Genomic DNA, 22,541 nt, shown 5'->3' on the forward strand with positions numbered 1-22,541 from the left:
TGAAGGCAATAGAAGGTCGAGAGGAAGGTTGTAGCCACTGATACAACAACCCTAACTAGGGCCAAAAGTTGTTGACACTTGTACAAGCACAGGTCCAGAAGAATTGAGAAAGAAGTTGATCCTTCAGGTATGATATTCCTCCTTTCAAGTATCGTGTTGATGCTAAGTTGGTAGAGGTCTTGTTTGGGCAGAAGTGGGCAGCTCGTGTACAGGTTGGAAGACTATTAGAGGGATGCTAGAAGAAGCCCTAAGTTCAGTCCTTGTGAAGGACTACAAGACTGATATGAGAGGCAAAATTATTTGAGCCCTAGGTACATCTTCTTGTAAAGGACTACAAGACTGTTAGTGGGCAAGTCTTTTAGAGAGATTTTAGGGGAAGAGATACAATTTACCAAGGGTTGAGATTAGAGCACCATCTAGAGGGAGCATCGAACTTCATAGCTTGGAAAGGGAGGATCACAATAGTGCTGGAAGATAATGGGGTGGGAGAGTACATAAAACAAGCGATAGCACCACCTCAAGACCCCCAACAATTGGCCCGACATAATAAGAATGATATCAAGTCAAAGAGGATCATTCTAAGTGCCTCATATCCATGAGAAGAAGACAACGTATGAGATGTACAATAAAATCATGAAGTTGTATCAGAGTACCAGTGATACGAGGAAGCTTGCTCTTAAGGAGAAGTCGAAGAGTATCTGGATGAGCAAGGATGAGCCCATCGTCCCATATTTTTCAAGGTTCATTCAAGTATGACATGAATTAGGTGGGGTTGGCGAAGTTGTATATGATCATGATCTTGTGAGTTTTGCCTTACTTGGACTTCACAAGTCATGGAATGGGTTCCAAGATGTTGTTAGTGGGAGAGAGAACTTCCCAAAGTGGGAAAGTTTTTGGATTGATTGCATACAGGAAAAGATCCGAAGACGAACCATAGAGGGGAGATCAGTTATGACAAAGGTCGAGGAGAACTGTGCCTTGGCAGACAAGGGTAGCAATGCTAAGGGCATGAAGGGCCAAGGAGAGGCTAGGTCTAATGAGAGGGGAAAGAAGAAGGCTCTAAGTAAGATCAAGTGCTTCCATTGCCATCAGTTTGGACACTACGTTTCTAAGTGTCTTGGTAAGAAGAAGGGGGTAGGGAAGGATCATGTCGTTGCATTAGCGGAGGTAGATGACTTTTCTACCTAGTTCAAGAAGGATTTCTCGTGATAGCTTGCATGGAAAGCTCAACAGATAGCAGTATGTGGTATATTGATTCAGGAGATTCCTTCCACATGGCAGGGAATAGGAAGAGTTTCAACCACCTAAAGGAGAAGGACATATAGGTTCAGATTGAGCTAGGAGATTATGGTTAGTATGCAACTAGAGGAGTTGGTACTGTCAACTTTCATAGGGAGTCAAGTAATTCCCTTCATCTCAGAGATGTGCTTTATGTTCCAGGATTGAGGCAGAATCTTGTTTCGGTAGCCACCCTTGAGGACAAGGGATATGATCTCAACTTTAGCAAAGGTAAAGAATACCTCCATCGCTTAGCTTCTAGATGTAAGAAGCAGATAGGTGTGAGGGTGAAGAATCTCTACAAGTTGCAGGTAGAGACAGGGGCAGCCTTGAGCAGCAAGGCATGTAGTGCACAGAGTAGAGAAGTGATGGTTGAGCGAGATCAAGATAGAGCTCTCAAGATGGAGCCTCAGCCAGTATCTTAGCTTCAGTCTAAGCTAGTTGGCAATTGGGCTAACCAGCAGGATGATGAAGAGGAGCAGAGCTCGCAGAGTATGGTGGGAAAGAATAGGTCTACAAAGCAGGTTCCGCAAAAGAAAGCAAGGAAGTCTTCTAGTCTAGAGGGAGCAGTTGCAGTAGCGGACAACTTGGTAATGTTGGGGACAAATCCAGGTGGACGAGGTTCTTCTAGGAACACCTTCCTCGCTAGGAGGGAGTGTTGAAAATTAGCGAGAAAAGTGATTCCTTGATTTGTGCCTTAATTCAAGAAGTGAAAGTCAAGTTCCTTTTTTGTGCATGGTCGAGTTCCTAAAATTTAGGAGTTTCCCTAAAAACTAGGAGTGCATGAGGCAGTTAACTGACAGGCTGAAGTTGAAGGTCGAATTTTGATCTTCAACTGTGCGTTAAATTGGGAACTAAAAGCTTAAGTGGAGTTAGCCTCCTAAATTTTAGGAGGATCCAATTAACTAGTTCTATTGACTTTTGTAAAGTTCTAGCCCAATTCGTTAATTAGAAGACTCACTAATTTTAACCATTTGAATTGCCTTTAAAAGGAGGAACGAAGGCACAAGTTTAATCATCGTTTTGGTGAGCATGAGTTGGTGAGACCAAGCAATAGGAAGCACAAAAGTTTGTGAGTGGAGCTTGTGAGAGGAAGGGTGTGCAACAGAAGCTAGTGCGCAAATTGGTAGAGGGCAACAGAGATCAACAGTCTTGCAACGGTTTCAAGCTTAGAACAAGCAGGAAAAACAAGTGTATCTTTCATATTAAAACAATTGTATTTTGTAAGAGATCAATTGCTCAATTTTTTCTATCAATAAAATTCTCATCAAGCAGAGGGTCTTTCCCAGTTGGATTCCCTAGTAAAAAAAAGGTTTCTTGAATTGTGTGACTGTTTTTTTATTTTTGTTCCTAATTCTGATGCAAATTGAGTAGAGAAATTTTGTGTTTGTAAGAAAAGAAAGTGTTTTTCAGATTGTTCTGGTCAACAGATCCGAATTTTGTGGAAATTCTACACAAATTCATATTGGCTAGTGTTATTCTCTCCTCTTGCCTACAACCTCACTGCAGCTCGAGGGTCAATGGGAAGAAGAGCACCTTGGTGTTGGTAGGGTGGACAACCAAGTGGGTCGGCAAATTTAGTCAAGCATGTTGGGAATTGCATAAAACTAATCATTGCAGCCACAATGAGCAAGAAATGAGGTTCATGATAGCTTGCATTGAGGATTTTACCTTCTATTGGGTGAACAATAACTCATGTAACTTGTTTTATGGATATTTAGTGAAACATTTGACCATTATTCACTATATTTCATGCATTATTGTTTTGTACATTGTTGTAGAATTTAATAGTAATGGCGTGCTTAAGTATTGAAGTTTTCCAATTATATTTATATATGTATTTACCCATCCTTGAAAAAAAATTGAACATAAAATTGGGGTCACATGGAGGGGCCCTACATACATGAATGTTCATGTATTTTTTTCAAAATTTGAATATTTATGTATTTATTGGTCGACCAGTTTTTTGGTCTAGTTTTTCTCTGATTCCTAGTTTTGGGGTCAATCGGTTCAATGACTAGTCCAATTCTAACTTTCAGTTTTAACTTTGAGTCTTGACTCTAGAAACTGTTGACTTTTGATCTAGTCTTTGAGTCATCACATTTAATATTTTTTAGTTTGAGTAATTTCAACTTGCTATTCTAGTCTTCAGACTTTAGTATCTACTACTGAATCGTTTATGATGTATGAATCAATGTATTTCATAATTTATTGAATGTGAATTTGAATCATGTTTATTATCTATATATAAAATCCCCAACATCCCCCCAGCACCCCTAAATTTCCCTAAAATTTTGGGGGTGCTCCCACATGTCCCCCCTATGCATTTTCTCATTTTTGTGTCCCCCTATCCTGGAAACTTGGTGGAACATTATGGTTTACCCTTGGAGGTTTGAGATAAGGGTATTGTAATAAAACCCTAGGGTAGCTTTGGTGGAGAAGAAGAGAAGAGAACACATTGCCTTGGAAGATTGTTGGAGTGATTATTGCATGTTGGAGTTCCTTGGTTGAGATCGGGTTTTCATTATTTTCCCTAGCTAGGGTTTTGGAGCACGATGACTTGTACTAGCCTTGAGAGAAGGCTATGGAGCCTTTATCTTGAGCATATTAATGAAGCTTTTAACTATCCAAAACTTGTGCAATTTCCATATTTAATTTTCAGCCATATACATTCTTCGTGTATCTTTATTAACAGCTATATATGTCTTGATGATTTGACATAAGTAAAAGGAAAATTTGTTGAATGACTTGACATCATCATTGAAGAACTTAAGGGTTCTTTTGTTGTTGTCATATCTGTTGTTTTACCACTATTATAACTGCCACCAAAGTGAATTTTCAGATCTGGTTTATGTGTGATAAGTTGCCCTATAGTATTGAAACTTATCTAGAGAGTATGGTATCTTCTCTTCTTGGATTGCCTAGAAAATTGGGCTGTGAGAGAATGAAATATCGTGTCTTTTTGGTTGTTGTGTTATATTTTATTTCATGACAGCCCTAAGGCTGATAAATCAGAGAGGATCTAAAACCTCTAGTCAAAGAGATGAATTTTTTTGTTTTGTACCAAAACTCCAATTTGGAAAATTTCTATAGTAGGTGGATTGGTAAGTTCAATTTGAGGCTCAAGCTATGTGAGGAGGTTGAAACTGATAAGACTTAATTAGTCCCTGAGTTCATATTAAAGTTAGTTATACTATGTATTTTAATTGTAATTTACACATTATACATTACTATTCTCTTATCTTATTGTTAAATGTGATTACTCGTCTTTTATTGTATTTTATTAGAAACTTTGTCAAACTTGATCACTCACCTTTTATTGTATTGTATTAATGACATGGTCAAACTTCATCACACTCCTATAATGTTGTACTCCTTGTGAAGATTCCTACACTCTGAAGGAACCCCTATTGCAGCAAATCTGAATCTACTTCACCTACTTCATTTTTAAATTACATTCATCAAGTTATTCGCCTGAATACTGAAGCAAATTACTTCTGCGGCCTACACTAATTAAATATTTGATCTCATGAAACAAAAAACAGAGCAAAGAACAAGATAAATAGGACACACTTATTTTTGGACACAATAGTCCCCGGAAAAACCCAATGCGGGAAACCAGTGCAGTAGTTCTGAGGGTTGATTATTATGCAGGAGAAATATCTCAATACAAATCTAGGATGCTCATCTAGCAATTATTTACAGAGAAAATACTACCAGAAAATCTGAGTGAGTTTTACCTCACTTCACCCGGCAAAATTCCAGTTGATCCAGCACAAGACTGGCTAACCCTGGCTATTTCTGCGCTAGCTTTGCGTTAGCCCTGCATCACCTTCTCTGCCCTCTACGTCAGCTCTCCCGACTGTTCTGGTAGTTCCTGGCAGTTCCAGCAGTTCCAACAATTCCGACAATTCCCAGCAGTTCTGGTTGTTTCGACAATTCTGGATTCTGCGTGATAGACAGCTTTTCTGCATCAACTCTCCCGGCTACTGCGCTACCTCTCTGTAAGCTCTCTCTACCTTCTCTGTCAATATTCTCCGGAAAGCCCTCTCAGATTCTCACTGCCCCTCAGTTGCAAGATCTCCCCAATCGATTTTCCTCCTGAGAACTTCTCACCTCAGAAAATCGATTTCCTCAATCTCACTATGTGCGTTTCCAAATGAACCCCAAGCCTCCATTTTATACTTTTCCTATTGAGTCTTCAATGGCCAAGATTAAGTCTCTAATCAACGGCGAAGATCAAAACATGACTTGATCCGCCTTCTAGATCATTCTCACCCATATTTTGATTAATACCCATTAATATTTTAATATCCCTAAGTTTAGACTTAAGAACCCCATAAAAAATATTAATTATTTTAATAAAATACAATCCAGGTGGAATTTCACCAAATGGTTTATGGGTTCTTTAAAATTCATGTGCCTTAGCCTCTCCACCAATTTTCAAGGCTAGATCACTTCTGATGCTACCAAAAACTAACACTTCCTCTTAGCGAAGAAAGTGCTCTAGCAACAATGTCTATCTGCATGTTGCTCTGTTTCTAAAGCACCTCATTTTTGCACTGTTGTTGCCACCAACACTGTGTTGTTGTTGCTACTATACTGTTGCCCATGACACTGCCATTGCCACTGCTGCATCTGTACTACAACTCCCTCTCAAACGCTGCATCTGCTAGCACTGCCACTGCTAACACTGCATTCGTACTGCAACTCAGTTGCTGAGAGAAGCAACTGAAAAACATCCAAAATTAGTTGAACTTAACTGTATTCAACATAATACAATGAATGTTGGAATCTGACTGCTACTGATTCTGACACTCTAAAACTTCTGCGTTGTTGCTGACTCCTGCACTATGCCAACTGCATTGTTGCCAACCTTGCTCTGCGTTGATCAGTCTCTGATCCCCAACTACTGCATCTGTCCTCTAAACAATCCACTAAATCATCTGACACTACGTCCATATCGTACTGTTGAATCTTGGGCTCTCGTAGCAAGGAATTGATCCAAGAGGTGGACTCCTCAAGGATCCTGCCCACATGTAGTCCTCCCAACTACAACTCAATATCGCCCCATCTCCCTCCTGGAGATGCATGGGCACTCATGGCAAACTCATCCTCATCAATCTTTGTTGAAGCAACCTTAGGATCATGTTTCTCATCCTTATTATTTTTCTTCAAAGGACACTGGGATGCACAGTGGCCCATCTCGCCACAACTGAAACATTTCACCTTCGAAATATCCTTCTTTCGCTTCGGCTTCTGTTGTCCCTTCGATGCTAGAGCTACGTTTTCCTCCTCCTCCTTCATCTTTGTGCCACTCCCACTGCTGCCATTGAGGTTGACCTTCACTAGGTCCCTCCTTAACTCCTGATGAAGAGCCACCCACATCTGCTCCCATGAAGTTAGTTTTTTTGTGCCCAATATGCTTTGGACGAAAACTTGCCATTCATCCGAGACTCCATTCAGGGCTATCCTCACCATCGCAATTGGCTGAGGAGTGGACCCCACTACAACAAGCTGGTCTCTAGTGTCCTGAAGACGCTGAAGATAGAGGTTCACCCCTTCTCCTTTATGCATCAAATTCCACTGCAACTTCTGCTCCAAATACATATTTCGTTGTTCGGAAGAGCCTTCATACAGAGAAGACAAGGCTCCCCACATCTCTTGGGCTATATCCTTGCCCTGCAAGTGTGAGACCCCATGATCTCGAACTCCATCAAGAGTGAGCCTCTTTGCCTTCCCCTGCTCGGCTTTGTACTTCTTCTTTTGATCCTTGTCAGCAGGAACAACTACAACACTTTTGACGTAGGCCTCGAGATCATATTCCTCCAGAACAGCTAACATTTTGGTCTTCCATATGACATAGTTGGAAGCACCTTCCAACCTATCCTGATCTATGAGCCCATGCGATGCCATCTCACCCAACTATCGAACTGACTCCTCTAGTCACTACTTAGCATTGCTCAGTTTCTCAGCAAGTGATAAATTCGAACTTTCTGGTGGAAAGTTCTCTGAGGAGAAAATTCCCCTTCTATGCATCTTCGTTCTTTTCCAGCAGATTTTTGCCCAGGCAAAAACTGCGCCCTTCAAGCATTGCGCTGAAGCTCTACGTCACTCCCTCTGCCTTTGCAAACTCACGAACTAGAAACCATACCTCTTTGTCATCTCACTCAGAGAGAGATTTCCTCGGATCTGCTTCTTGGCAAGGACTGCGCAATCCCTTCAAGGGGATTCGAATCGCTGCCCAGTGCAGCTTTCAGCCTCACTACTCAGCACTTGATCTACTCTTCCTGTTTCAAAATCAATCCTCTGATACCATGTAAAAATTCCTAGACTCAAAGGAACCCCTACTGCAACAAATCTGAATCTACTTCACCTACTTGATTTTTAAATTACATTCATCAAGTTATTCTTTTGAATATTAAAGCAAATTACTTCTGCAGCCTACACTTATTAAATATTTGATCTCATGAAACATAAAACAGAACAAAGAACAAGATACATAGGGCATTTGGATAGAATAGTCCCCAGAAAAACCCAATGCGGGAAAACCAGTGCAACAGCTCTGAGGGTTTATTATTATGCAGGAGAAATATCTGAATACAAATCTAGGATGCTCATCTAGCAATCCTTTACAAAGAAAATACTAGCGGAAAATCTGAGTGAGTTTTACCTCACTTCACCAGACAGAATTCTGGCTGATCCTGCATAAGACTAGCTAACCTCGGTTATTTCTGCGTTGGCTCTGCGTCAGCCCTATGTCACCTTCTCTGCCCTCTACGTCAGCTCTCCCGGCAGTTCCCTGCAATTCCGGCAGTTCCCTGCAGTTCCGGCAGTTCCGACTGTTCCAGCAGTTTTGGATTCTGCGTGACAGGCAGCTTTTCTGTGTCAACTCTCTCGGCTACGGCGCTACCTCTCTGCAAGCTCTCTCCGCCTTCTCTGTCAGTATTCTCCGGAAAGTCCTCCCGGACTCTCACTGCCCCTCAACTGCAAGATCTCCCCAATCGATTTTCCTCCTGAGAACTTCTCACCTCAGAAAATCAATTTCCTCAATCTCACTGTGTGTGTTTCCAAATGAACCCCAAGCCTCCATTTTATACTTTTCATGTTGAGTCTTCGATGACCGAGATTAAGTCTCTAATCAACGGCTAAGATTAAAACATGACTTGATCTCCTTCTAAATCATTCTCATCCATATTTTGATTAATACCCATTAATATTTTAATTTCCCTAAGTTTAGAGTTAAGAACCCTAGTAAAAATATTAATTATTTTAATAAAATACAATCTGCGTGGAATTTCACCAAACGGTTTCTGGGTTCTTTAGAACTCATGTGCCTTAGCCTCTCCACCAATTTTCAAAGCTAGAGCACTTCCAATGCTACCAAAAACTAACACTCCTATATTGAGATAATACAAATGAGTGGACAACAAAGTGTACAGTGCTATAATCTCCTTTCTACTTGCATGCTTGCTCTCTCTCTTGGGATTCTGCTCTTGTATGTGCATATCCAATAACTATCATGTGCCCATATCAAACACCCAAGGAGATAGTGTGGATACATTTATGGATAGGGTTTAGTAATGGCCTTTGAGGGTGTAGGTAGATTGGCAAAGTAGGATTGATGTCCAAGCTATGTCATAAGGTTGAAACACATGTGGGTAGGGTGGGTGCATTCCTATAAATGTTATCAAAACTAGATTGATTATCAAATCAATCAACTCCGAAAACCAGAACTATATATATATATATATATATTGAACAACAAAACAGATTGATCAAAAACTACATAAAATATTCAAATTTTGAAACAAGAAATATTTTCATGACATCCATGTGAATCCAAACCATTATACTTTGCATATACTTGTATATGTGCAAAGTTTCTCCTCTATATATCAAGTAGTGATGCATACAACCAAAATAGCATTGAGTGAAATCAATATCTGAACAAAATACATCAACAAAGAAGTTCTAAATGGCTTCTAGAGTCCAAAAATAAGCAAAGTACTAATTAATAATTGTTGTCTAGACACTAGACTATACAATCTAATCATATGAGATATGCCTCAAAATGATTAAATTCAAAAATGGGATTCTAGCTTGACTCCCCTAGCCTTAAAGGTACCCATCCAACTCTCCAAATCAATCCTTCAATCAAGCTCTTCAAATCAGCCCAACAAATTCTTCAAATCAGCACTTCAATCAGTTCTCCAACTCAGCGCAAAAATTCCAAATTGCTCAAATGAATTGCGTGAGTGAAATGGAAAGTGGGGAGCTCTTTAAGATAGCATTGAAGGGGGCATAGGGTTAGGTTTAATGTTTCACTTTTTTATTTAATTGATTTAAAAAAAATTATAAAAAAATTGAGCTGAAGTGGTTTCCATCATTGGTTGTAGAAAATCCGTTGGTTGGCATTCATGGCCAGCTCAATATGAAATCAGTTGGTTTGGTGCAAAACCAGCCATCACCATTTTGAACCTTCAACTGGATAGATACAACCTTAAAACCGGTCCAACTGACCAATTTTGTCAAAATCAATCCAATTATGATAACATTAGTCCCTAGAATGGTATCAAAACCCAATAACATAAGTCAGGTGTGTCCTCAAGGGTTTCAATACCCAAGAGTGTAGGATGGGTGGCTCCATGCAAGGGCGTCTCAAGAGCCCAGTTTGGTACAATGAATAGGGCATGACCAAAAGAGTTGTCTTTATCCTTTCTAGTATCTACACTTAAAGTCAAGGCATGGGATTTTGTCCCCTCTCCAATCAATACAAAGGAGTTTAACCACCAATATGTCCCTTGGGCTAGGGCAAGTTGGAGAGCTTTTAACAATAATTACCAAGGTTCAAACCTAGTGGGCTTGTTTTCCCATGATAACACCATGATTTTCTAAACCAACAAAGTACTTGAAGCTAGTTACAGGTTTTGGGTGATTTTCACCAGATATATAACCCGTAGTGATGATTCGTAGCTAAAGGTAGTCAATGTGTATGAAGTAGATCTTGCATGGAGTTCGGTACCCTCTCCAGCCAATAAAAGAGGATTAACCACTAAAAACTATAAACCTTAATGGGAAAAACTCACCCCTAAATAAATATGATGTTGCTTTGACAACTTTAAAAACAAATTGTCTTGCATAGAATTTTGGCCATGTAAAGATGCATCTTAGCATGTCATGTGGATTGTTAAGAGGGGATCTGTAACTCCTATGCGCCTCCAAACAGAAACACAATGATATACTACAATAATTTCATACAACACCAACAGAACAGTATGGATTACCATTAGTGGTCTCTCATGGAAGTCTGTACGAAAAAAATTGATGTCCAGTATATCATCGCTTCTATTTCAAATCGAGACGGGAACACCTAACCCTTATACTTAATTAACAACATATACTTAGAAATCAATCAAGTATAAATAAATAAGACTCCATATGTAAAAACACTTTCCAAAGATAAAACCACCATTATCAACAACAAAAAACGGGCGTTATAGAAATGTAATAAATGCCCATAAATTACAAAATAGTTCAAACCATTTTGTAAATCCACAGAAAATGCTCTGAGTCCATCATAGGTCAATACTCTAATAAACACTCATGGCACCTTTGCCAAGCAACAAAGTGACAGGAATTTGACACAGTCAATCAAGGCTCCAATCAAGGGAATATATGAGAACACAAATGAGTTATTTGCATCCCATTCTTCTGATGCAATGGGCACATCCCTTTAAAAACTGGAAAGAGTATTTATATTATATAAATCTACTTTTGTCAAGGGCAAATATATTAAGAATTACATAACATTTTTTTTCAAAAATCTATTACTTTTACCTTATCCCAGAGGTATGCTAAACTTTCTTGAGAAACATACTACGGCTTTTTCCCTTATCCCACATATATGCTAAACTGCGGCCTTTGGCCATGCTTTATCATGCAGTATACAACGGGATTTCGACCCAGACGATGAGGATCTAAGCACAATACGTGAACATGATAGTAATAAGTGGGGGGATAAAGTGGGTTGCGGACTAATCCAGGAGTAAACAACGACGAAGCAGCGGCTGGTTTGAGGATAGAAAACAAGATATATGAAGCCTGGACGATTGATTGACCTTGATTTGCCCAGAACACAAAATACAAACACGCGCTTTAGAACTAGAAAAACAAGAGGAGTAGATCGCAACAACAGAAGCTTACATGCGTGCTATTTTGGTGATATATGTAGCCGCTCGCCACAGTAATGTTAGCGTTCTTTCATCTGACTTCGCCGCTGCGTCTGGCCAAAGCGATGGTGACGGTGAATATTGCAGAATAACGCACAACAAATGACAGTAAAGCGAGTGAATGGGTGTGAAATTTATTTATAAATCGAGGAGCTGTGTTGGGTGGGATTATGTGTTTTTTTCCAATATTTTTTTGGGCAGTCCACAGCGTTTGGAGAACATGGAAATTATTTTTATGTTTTGAATATTTTAATATTTTTTTGGAGCTACTTGGCTGGATTTGAAACGGTAAACCTTGTTAGATAATTTTAACTATTTATTATACAGCTATAAAGACTTAATTTTAAATGAAAATTTTATATTATTTTTTTATTTTATTACATGTCTTTTCCATCACCACATGGCATGTATATCATACTTATTTTAAAAATCTACTACATGCATGCATGTTAAATCTATTTTAAAAATTGATTTTATTTTATTTTTATTATTTTGAATTATTAAAACTAATATATATATATAATTTTATAAAATTTTATTTCAACACTCTCACACGGTTAATATTTATTTAATAATAACAATTTAATTTTTAAAGTCAACTAATTTAAACATCAAATTGATATCAACTTGTCGTGACGATAAACCACACTAGTTGGTTCTAAACACGTCGACAAAAGTCTTTCTATATGTGATTTACGCCGAAATTCTTCTTATAACTATGATGAATCACAGAAGCCTCAATTCTACAATAAATGAAATGATTAATTTTTAACATATCTATTACGAATGACTTGAGCAATATAGTATTTTGAATTTTATTTAAGAAAATTGTCAATGATTTCGAAGTATCTTAATTTATAAAGCTATATAAATTTGACATTCAAGAAATCCTAACATGTTAAGCCTTAATGTGACATAACGTAAATACTATACCCGAATGATTTTGATACCTTAAAGTATTTACTATGTGGTGGCTTCTTATACTATAGGGTTTGTTCAAAAACAGTAAAATCATAATAATAATAAGGGGTGGCAAGAGGGGGAGGAGTACTCTATGGTTCATGGGATATTGGTTATATGGCAAATAATAACGCTGAGATATGTGGTCTTTACCAGGGACTTTTATTAACCAAAAAACATCAAGTGGACACACTTTCTGAGATTCACTCATCTGGTCAAAGTCTTCCTCTCAAGGAGAAATCGATAGACAACATCATGAAAAGAAAAGGAGAAATCTATAGAAAACATCATGAAAAGAATCAAGAAAATGTGGCAAAAGATATCTTATTCAAAGCATATTTTCATGTCCTAAGAGACTTAAACAAAGAAACACATAATTATGCTAAGGGGTGTAAATGAGCATAGGTGAATTAAAGATTAATGGTCAAATTAGGCTTGTTATAATTTTTTAACGGTGGAAGAAGTCTATTAAAAAAAATTAGTTAAATTGGTTGATACAAGAAAATATAAAAATGATAAATTGGGGGACTCGAGTGACTTCGTGACAACCCCGATGAAACACATGCATCTAAACATTCATGAAAGTTTTTATAATCAATTAGTATAATTTTTGTGTTTTATTGGGCAGTTTGGTAAGGTATTCACTTACAAAACCTTTACTTTTGTTATTCAGATATATTTTCCTTTAGGAAAATATCATGCATTCATATAAGAAAGGTGAAACCAATTGGAATTTTTAAAATTAATTAACTATATAATGTTTGATGTATTTGGTGTAAACCATGGGAAAAAATATATAATACCCATTCTCTTTCAAGTTTAAAAAAATAATAATGATGATGATAAATTATTTATTATTTTTTCTAAATGATAGGTTTTCAAAGTTCATCATAATGTAGTTAAATTTTTTGAAGTAAATTGTGTAAAAGTCCCCAATTTATTTCAAAAAAATGGTAATAATGTTATTACATTTTATTTTAAAATATTTTTTATAATATAATTTTTTTTTAATTTTTTAACTGGTCAAAATTATAATATTTTTTCATAATTTACAATTATTTTTTGTTTATTTAATTAACATTTTTTAATATTTATATGGTTTATCGAATTTAGAAAGATAAGAGATTAATAAGAATTACTTTTAACATTTTATTTTGTGTTGAAAAAAAAGTTAGAGAAACATTCATTAAAATATCGAGAAGGTTGATAGTGTGACAAATATTTTGAAAATAGAATCCAATTTGAGTATAAGATGGACAATCTAAGACAAAGTGCTTTTCATCTTCAACCATATTTCAGAAGTGAGAAGCTCTTTCATCCCAAAACCTTTTGGGAATTAACGAATGCTGGATTTCACTATGCAAGTCATGAAAATTGGTTTTTGTCTTGACAATGTTCATTTTCTTTATTAGTCAAGACTTTTATTTACCTATCAAATAAAATAATGATTAGTAGTATTAAGATGACATATAATTTTGTTTTTTTTTTTTACATAAATATTAGATATTTATTTTAATGCAAAATTTTAAATTTATTACCTAATAAAAATAATAAATATATATATATTAAAATTATAATTATAATTTTTTATTTAGTAATAATTATTTTAAATTTATTTTAATTGTGAACTTATCACAAAAAATAAAAGTAAAAATATATTTAGAAATAATAAATTTAAATTCCCCCTGTGGCCGGTACTTAGCCTCAATGTTTGTTAGTTGGCGATCAAGGTTAAGCGGAATGAAAGCCACTTGGTCAATTATTTAATTCACAGGCACGCTTACTATATCCAAGACTTCATGCTCGCACCTACTCAACCTTGGGTGCCATATAGTAATCTTGCCTTGGCTTGTAGGAAAATAATGGTGATGAATTATTGTTTGCAGTGGTTCCTTCCTAGTCCAGACGAGAGTGGCGTCACAGTGAAAAGATGTCCTCTCCGTAACATATTTCTATCATATTTCTATCACTCAGGTTCTGTCTTGCTCGGTGTTCGTTAGAGACAAATATGTTTCCAGTTCTATCATTGCAGAGTCGTCATGCTTGTCACGTTTATCCTCTCCTCGCATTCCTAAATTGGTCTTCTCTTGAGTATATTCTAGCTCTCTTGCTGTTGGAATGTCTGCCCCACTATGGGCTTTACATTCAACCACCCTCAGCCTCTTCCATTTGCAGGTTGGCTCAAGACTTTAAGCTGGCCACCCAGTTTCATAATCATGGTGCAACCCTCTCAGAGAATCATATGTTTTATCACCATTGGCAAGCTTTAATCGCGCAAACCCATGGAGCTCTAATACTCAACAATTTCGGGCATGGTCTCACCTACTTTAGGCTAGGCTCGGCTGAGGGAGAATATAAAAGCATTCCTCAATCATAGCAACGCCTCTTAGGTGTATAGTTGGGTGGTAGGTTTGCATTCCATATTGCATGCTCACCAATTATGGTACAAGGTGCCTTCAACCTCAGGTTGCCAGACCACTCCAGCCCAGGCCATGGTGTTGGTAGTTTTGGCACACAATTATACGCTTTGTCGTGGTCGATAGTCGCCAGCTTCACATAACTTCAGGGGTGGCATGGATGGAACAAATTGGCCTCACTTTTGGGTGGTTGGATGGCTCAGGGTTCCTAGTCAACCACAGGACCGTCGCTGGAGCTACCTCGCTTGTAAATCATTTACAGCAAAAAGTTCATAGTCAAAATGAAAGTTACCATCATAGCTTATGGTTTGTGGGCAATCACAAGTCTGTAGCTCGTGACTCATCAATCGTTGGTGGTTTGTGCATCCCCGCAGTGGCTGGTGGTGTGTTGCTAGACAGAGCCCCGTGGTTCCCTTCTTGTGACTCAACGTTGGATAGCAAATTTGTAACCTTCCATTAGCACGGGATCATACTATAGTTCTCCATTATATTTTAGTCCATATGAAAAGTATATGTCAATTTTGGCAATGTCTAACTGGCTTTGCAAAACAGAGCCAAAACTTTCGTAAAGGTTGTAACTCATGATATAGTAGTAGGAACTCTAGTTAGTCCTTTTAACTGTAACTCATGATATAGTAGTAGGAACTCTAGTTAGTCCTTTTAACTGTAACTCATGATATAGTAGTAGGAACTCTAGTTAGTCATTTTTATGTGCAGAACTCATGTGGAAAAACACTTTTAATTTGAAGAAACTTACCCTGTGATATTGGGTGGGTTTCCTATGAGGGCACTCAATAACACAATAACCTCTCCAATATAATATTTCAAAACAATAATAAAAAATCAAACTTCAAACAACAAAATAAAAAAATTTAAATGAAGATAAATTAAAAAATTTAGATTAATATTATCATAAATACAAATTAAATTTAAATTTTCAAAAATAAATTTAAAATTAAAATAAATTAATATTATCATAAATCCAAGTTAAATTTAAATTTTCAAACATATTATTGTTTTATTATATAATATTAAGATTACTTAAAATTTTGTTATATTTATGTGGTTCGATGAGTTTTATCATGGATTTTAAACTTTATTCCTTTAAAATATATATTATATTAAATATTATGTATATAGTAATTAATTAAAATAATATTTTGATTTAATATTTATAAATTTTATTATATAATATTAAGATTACTTAAAATTTTGTTATATTTATGTGGTTCGATGAGTTTTATCATGGATTTTGAACTTTATTTCTTTAACATATATATTATATTAAATATTATGTATATAGTAATTAATTAAAATAATATTTTGATTTAATATTTATAAATTAATAGATTATTATGTATATATATATATATATATATATATGTATATATATATATATATATATATATATATATATATATATATATATATATATATATATATATATATATATATATATATATATATATATATATATATATATATATATATATATATATATATTTTTTCAATGGTGGTTCACGGGCACAGAGTGGGCGCTACATCCACCGTAGGAACACGGGGCAGTTCCACCCGAAGGGATCTGCCCGTCGGCCGTTAACAGACCTAACCCCGAGGGCGTCGAGGAGATTTGACCCCGTGACCTCCCAAACCGGAGGTACTTCGCAGCGGGAACTCGACCATTTGAGCTATCCCTTGGGACTTAGATTATTATGTATATTATGTTTAAATAAATTTTTTTTTACCATAAATTAAAAATTTAGATTAATATTATCATAAATACCAGTTGAATTTAAATTTTCCAATATATTTAGAAATAATAAATTTAAAATTAATATTAAATTTAAAATTAAAATTTTAAATTAATATTATCATAAATCCAGGTTGAATTTAAATTTTTAAACATATTATTGTTTTATTCCATAATATTAAGATTACTTAAAATTTTTGTTATATTTATGTTGTTCGATGAGTTTTATTATGGATTTTAAACTTTATTTCTTTAAAATATATATTATATTAAATATTAGGTTTATAATAATTAATTAAAATAATATTTTGATTTAATATTTATAAATTAATAGATTATTATGTGAATAGGTATGTTTATTTTGGAAGGTGTAATTTTTTGAAGTTTTTCTGGTGGGTTTTTTCGATTTAATTTTTTTTAAATCTAACAATAGTTTATTGAAATCACAAGTTTGATGGGTAATTTCTACACAATCGAAGTGTCCTAGGGGTTTCTTAGGGTGTTGAATCCATATATATAGTCAAAAAACTAGTTTAAATAACACAAATCAAGATTTCAACTCAAATTTTTCCGCCGGTTTCAGGCACGAAAAGTCCAAAAAATTGCACTAAAGACATATCCTTTTGTAATACGATTTTTAACACTTTAATGTAATTATCAATAATTAGTGTGTGGATAAGGTGGATGGTAGGGATTTAATATCCCTAGAATATTTTTAATAATAATCACAAAAGTCATAGATCAAAGGTTGAGTTTTATCTTAAAAGTAATTAAATCATTTTTACCATTTTAATTAAATTGATTAACTAAAACAAATGTCATGTGAACACGAGTTATAGTTGTTTGGCATGTGGCATTAGTAAGCCATGGTATCCACCCATGATATTGTAGTAAAGCCTATTTATAAGTTAAGAATCTCGTAATAAAATAAAGTAAATCTCCATGGTTAAGAATCTTATTATATGCATGTTTAAATATATAAAAAATTAACTTTTATATGTTTTATACTTTTAAATGTATAATATATGTTTTAATTCATATATTATTTTTTATAATTAATAATATTTATAATTAGTGAAAATAAAATTATAATTTAAGTTATTTTTACAATTTTTTTTTTAAATATTCAAAATGTGAAATATATCAGTTAACCAATTAAAATAATATTTTAATCTAACATTTATAAATTGATTTATATTTATAGACAAATCATATACTATATTAAATTACATTTCAAATATTTTTAATATAGTAAATATCTTTATTATAATTATTCAAATTATTTTGTTTATTAAATTTTTTATTATAATATTTTATATTAAATAATGTTATTTATTTATAAATATTAGGTTAAGAGCATGTGTTTCTTCTTACGAGGTTATAGGATTAAAACCAGAAGGGGTAGAGTATGTATGCTTTTCTAGACTTAACAGTCAAGTCAAATCACTAAACTTAGATAGATCCCTTGTCCCACAAACGAAGAAATCTTATACACCAATGTGGTGTCTAACTTAACCTTAATCTTAAAATTAAATAATAATAATAATATATTTAACATAAAAAATTATTAAACCATAAAAATTTAATTTAAAAAATAAAAAACTATAAATATTAAATGTTATATTAAAAAATATTATTTATGCATTGAATATTTCAGCCTCTATCTCAACTCTAAGACGAGAGATTGATTCCACCTCACATACCTACGATACATACTCACTTCAAGAGAGTGCAATATGGTTCTTTTATTCCAAGGCTTAATACCTCTAGGCAAGAAAGATCATAACAATTCCGCCCACGACCAAAAATAAATTCATTCAATTTAGGTATTGAATATTTATCAACCAAAAACTAAAATAATTTTTGAAAACAAAAATTATCATTATCTTAATAGGGTTGAAGTTAAAAATATAACTGGATTTATTTAAATTTAAATTTAACTTAATTAGTAGTAAAAATAATTATAAAAATTTATTATTACTAAATTTATATTGAAATTATATATACTCAAGGGTTTATTTAATTGGTCAAGTTCCTGTTGCTAACTACATTGTTTATTGAGAAATCAAAAGGGTAATTCTCTTTGAAGCTCTTGGGGTTAGGCCATGCTAGTTTGGTGGGCGAGATTTGTGATGGGTCAATTCTCCTCGAAGCCTTTGGAATTAGACCATACTAGTTTGGTAAGCGAGATTTGTGATTCCCTTTAGCGTAGAGCTAGTATGCCACTATGATGTGTAAGAGTGTCCAATATAATGTATAAGGGTGTTCATCCATCATCAAAGTTGAAATTTCAATTAGCCAAAAAAAAAACATCTAAAAATAAATAAATAAATAACTATACAAAACATTAAATAACTATACAAAATATTTAAATAATATCTTCTCACCTATACACCTTGAAACAAAATAGTAAATGTCACAATAAAATGCATAGACATTATTGGATTAATTACCAATACAATCTACCAGGTGCAAAGAGCTCACTAGTTGTAAATAACAAAGATAAAAGGAGAACATAAGTATTACAAGAAATTGGATGAATCAAACTTTTCATCAATTGAAAAATACGGCTACATATTGGCTTAAGATCTCAAAATCGTTGTTTCCATTTTTCACTTGTTCTCTTACTTTCTTTTTGTTTCTCCCTGTTAGGAGAGATTTTTGTTTCTCCCTATTAGGAGAGATTAAATCAATAAAGTAATATCTTTTCGACTTTTCATTGAGAGGGTTCCACTACTTCTAAACTTTTTTTCATTTTAAGGAACAAGTTGTTATACAACTCATGGCTTAAGTTTGAGAGAAGGATTAATTTGCTTCTCTAATAATTTTGGATTTTATAGTTTAGTACGAGGAGGATAATGTTTTTTGGTTTGTTGTTAATATTACAATCCAATATGAAAAAATGTAGTAAAAATATTTCAGTTTCACTCTTGGAGTTATAAATAAAATGTTTCAATGTCTATGTTAAATAAGATAATTTATAACAACTTCACAGAGATTAAAAAATGCAGTATAGAATTTAAATAAATTGTGTGAATATCTATATTAACTAATATAAAGCTCTAAGGGTTAGCTCAATTTGTTGAGGTCTCATTGTTAAAGCACCTTATCATTGCAAGGTCACGGGTTTAATTCTCCTTGACACCCGCACCTTGTTATTGTGAGGTCACGTGTTCAATTCTCCTTGACGCCCTTGGGGTTAGGCCCTGATTAGTTTGGTCGAAGGGTGTGATCCCTTTGGGTGGACCTACCTTGATTTTCTGCGAGGAAAAATAATATATTTCAATATGAACTTATATATATATATACACACACACACAAAAAGAAAGTGAGATCCATCTTAACCACGAATTTACTAAGCACTAAAAGGGATTAAATCTCTTGCCATATAGACTTTTTCAAGTTTTGGATTCTAAAAAGAGGTTTCCATGTCAAGAGATTTCTTGATCCCTCTCGGCTCTTGGTAGATTTGTGGTTAAGATGAATCAATGCTAGTTATGATAGTTTCTCACAAATCATGTTGTTCAAAATTTCATTAAGCCAAAGCTCTTTCACTTATCTCTCCCCATCTAGAGAGACACCATCCCCATCTAGAGTTGACACCATAGCAAAAAAATTATTTTAAGTCAAACTAGCATTGCTTTGTCTCTTGGCTAGGAAGAGGTTTGGGGGTATTTTTTTCTAATCTATGAGCGCTTGGGAATTTATAAAGCTCTTCTTACTTTTTAGGAGGGTTAGGGAGGGAGATTTTTTTGGACTTATTTGAATAGTTTTTATGGAAGTCACCATACTCATGGCAATCATTGTAATTGAAAGGAAGTTGTTCATACCCCAACTACCCATATAGGTCTAGTTATCCATCCATCTAAAGCTTTGAGAGGCCATCTTGTCAGTTTACCTGTACACATATTTGAGCATAGGAGAGCATGCCCCAACCTAGCTCACTTGTTTTCTAGAAATTTCCTCACATTGGTATCGATTGCTTTGAAGTTTTCATTGACCTAGAGATTTAGAGGTAGAGGGGAGAGCAAGACCCACATTGAAAGGATTGTCAGAAACTCATCTAATGGATTGAATTCCAGGTACAATATATTTAAATACAATGCACTCGATGCTAGAAAATAGGGGTCACTCTAAAAAATTATATCACAATCTTCCTTGAATTTAAAATAAAAACCAAATGCCCTATATTGCAAATTTATAATTGGATTTCACCCCTTGTTCAATGAAGCCATTGTGTTTGAGTCAAATGTTTAAGAATTTTGAAGCTTGACCACACCCCATGACTTTCTCAATCAAGATTTGATTAGCAAACATTCGCACTTTTCTCTTTGGTCCTATAGATGGAATGCAAAACTTAGGGATTTCTTCAAGCCTTTTCACAAAAGTTGTCTAATGATTTAGAGACATAAATCAGCAACCATAACCGAAACACCAATGTTGGCCATTTAGGGATATCCCATACTAACATCCATGATGTTGGACTTAACATATACCCCAATAAATATGTTAGATTGAAGTTACAAACACTTTACTAATTCAAATCACAAACCATAAGGGCTTTGTTGCAATTAATATGATTTATTTTGTTAAATTGTTTTATTAGCCGAAAAATTATCATGCAAACTCTTATTCTTATTTTTAAAAATGAGATATGATACAAAAGTTAAAAGGCATGGCATCAAATAATTATGCCTAAAATCAAGTCCCTTGGTAAATTATATACCAATTCATCGACCATAGATTTAACTTATGTGGCATGTCTAATTGAAAGTCAACTAGATCATTTGGCCAACTAATAAGTGATAATGATAATAAGCACATATTAAATCCATTAATAGTTATGGAAGTAGAGAGGGATAATAAAAATATATACATGAAATGTCTATTTGAGCATGTATTAGTAAAATTTCATTTAACAATTATGTAACACACATGGATAGTAACATAAACCATATATATTTGGTTTTTTTTCCAAAATTAATAAAATATAAATTTTAATAGCATGAAGCATATAGGTTTGGGACTTCTTTTCAAATATAATAAAATATAAATTTTAATGTATTGTATTAGGTTTTACTTATATATAAATTTTAATGTATTGTATTAGGTTTTAGTTGTAAGTGGGAGTGTTTGTAACAATGATGATCTAATTTCAAAATTTTGGTAGCTTTGTTCTTCATGTTAACAAAGTATTTAAATAAATGAGGCTTTTTGTAAGTCTTGAGAGATTTTGATGTAATAGTTACCCCCACCAAAACTCTTAGCCAACTTAGCCCCCAAAGGCATTAGTAGATTGACAAGTTTTGTTTGCTACCCACATTACATCATGATGTCTAAACCTAACAAGGTTGGGCAACACCATCCCAACAAGGAGGGTCTCATATAGAGTGTATGGATTTCACACTTGTGTGTGTAAAGTTTATTAGACACTTTCATACACAATGCATGTGGATGACATGAAGTCTCCTTTTTAAAAACAATTTGTATATGTTGGTTAGTCTTCCTTGTGTAGCCCCATGTTTAGGTCTAGATGTATGAGAATGATTTAGATGAGATCTTTAACCTTTTGATCTAAATCGTTATTTTTTCTGGTTAAACATTACCAAACTCTTTTTTAAATCTCATTTTCTTAATTCAAACCATATTTATCTATATAAATTTACCCTTTAATTATAAATTTATAATTATTTTTAATATTCTGAAATGATGATCCAAATTAAAAACAAAGTATCCTGATGATGGATCCCATTTGGGATTTGAAACGTTGGTACAAAAATGTTAAAACTGTGGATTCTCCGGTCAATGATTCCAAAGATTCAAGCCACAGATCTCTGAAATCCAAAGTATTTACTATTTTCCCTCTCTCTACCAAATTCATGATAACCATATAACAAGAAATGC

At 34.3% G+C, this 22,541-nt stretch overlaps 1 protein-coding gene across 4 annotated transcripts in view; it reads right to left on the reverse strand.

Moving 5' to 3' along the window:
• LOC149200140 (uncharacterized) overlaps positions 1-22,541 on the reverse strand; it is a 111,214-nt gene that overhangs the window by 79,523 nt on the left and 9,150 nt on the right. For 2 of the 4 annotated variants that reach the window (XM_089402609.1, XM_089402610.1), the window contains exon 1: positions 11,485-11,617. The exons of 1 other annotated variant lie outside the window; for it this stretch is intronic. The gene's annotated coding sequence lies outside the window, so the exon portion shown is untranslated. Of the gene's footprint in view, positions 1-11,484; positions 11,618-22,541 lie in introns of those variants that run through there. One more of the 4 variants, XM_089402612.1, reaches the window with a different exon arrangement.

This window comes from Pinus tabuliformis, chromosome 2_1 (assembly GCF_031772625.1).
Source record: "Pinus tabuliformis cultivar Carrire ecotype Pingquan chromosome 2_1, CPIR1, whole genome shotgun sequence".
NCBI classification, from domain to species: domain Eukaryota; kingdom Viridiplantae; phylum Streptophyta; class Pinopsida; order Pinales; family Pinaceae; genus Pinus; species Pinus tabuliformis.